This window comes from Corvus brachyrhynchos, unplaced genomic scaffold, assembly GCF_000691975.1.
Source record: "Corvus brachyrhynchos isolate BGI_N302 unplaced genomic scaffold, ASM69197v1 scaffold164, whole genome shotgun sequence".
Lineage (NCBI taxonomy): Eukaryota > Metazoa > Chordata > Aves > Passeriformes > Corvidae > Corvus > Corvus brachyrhynchos.
The window spans coordinates 1,617,467-1,618,349 of NW_008237426.1; positions in this window are offsets into that span (position 1 = coordinate 1,617,467).

Below are 883 nucleotides of genomic sequence, written 5' to 3' on the forward strand. Positions count from 1 at the left end.
CTGCCGCTGGACAGCCGGCGTGGGTCAATCATTAACCAGGATTTTCCTGGGAAGCAGCCTGGGCTGCGCCTGGCAAATCCCGGCTGCCCTTCGTCCTGCCCAGAGGAGATGGCTCAGCCTTCCTGCCTGGCTCCCTGCACCTCATCCCGACTCTGAGATCCCCAAAATCCCGACTCTGAGGTGCCCAAAAATCCTGAATCTGAGATCCCCCAAATCCCTGGTTCTGCGCATCCCATCCCGAATCTGAGATCCCCAAAATCCCGACTCTGAGGTCCCCCAAATCCCTGGTTCTGTACATCCCATCCCGAATCTGAGGTCCCCAAAATCCCGAATCTGAGATCCCCAAAATCCCGACTCTGAGATGCCCAAAATCCCAAATCTGAGATCCCCAAAATCCCGAATTTGAGATACCCAAATTCCCTGGTTCTGTGCATCCCCAAAATCCCGAATCTGAGAACCCTACAATCTCAAATCTGAGATCCCCAAAATCTCAAATCTGAGATCCCCAAAATCCCAACTCTGAGATGCCCAAAATCCCGAATCTGAGATTCCCAAAATCCCTGGTTCTGTGCATCCCATCCCGAATCTGAGATCCCCAAAATCCCAAATCTGAGATCCCCCAAATCCTGAATCTGATATTCCCTGAGTCCCCACCTCCCTGCACCCCAAAGCCCTGGCACAGGCTGTGCCCAACCCTCAGCCTCCAGACACGGCCAATCCCTCAGGCCTGGTGCTCCCCAATACTCACGGCTCTGTGAACCCCAATCCCCAGCCCCAGGATCCCAAATCCCCCAATCCCGGGCACCCCAATCCCCAGCCCCAGGATCCCAAATCCCCCAATCCTGGGCACCCCAATCCCCCAGCCCCAGGCACCCCAATCCCC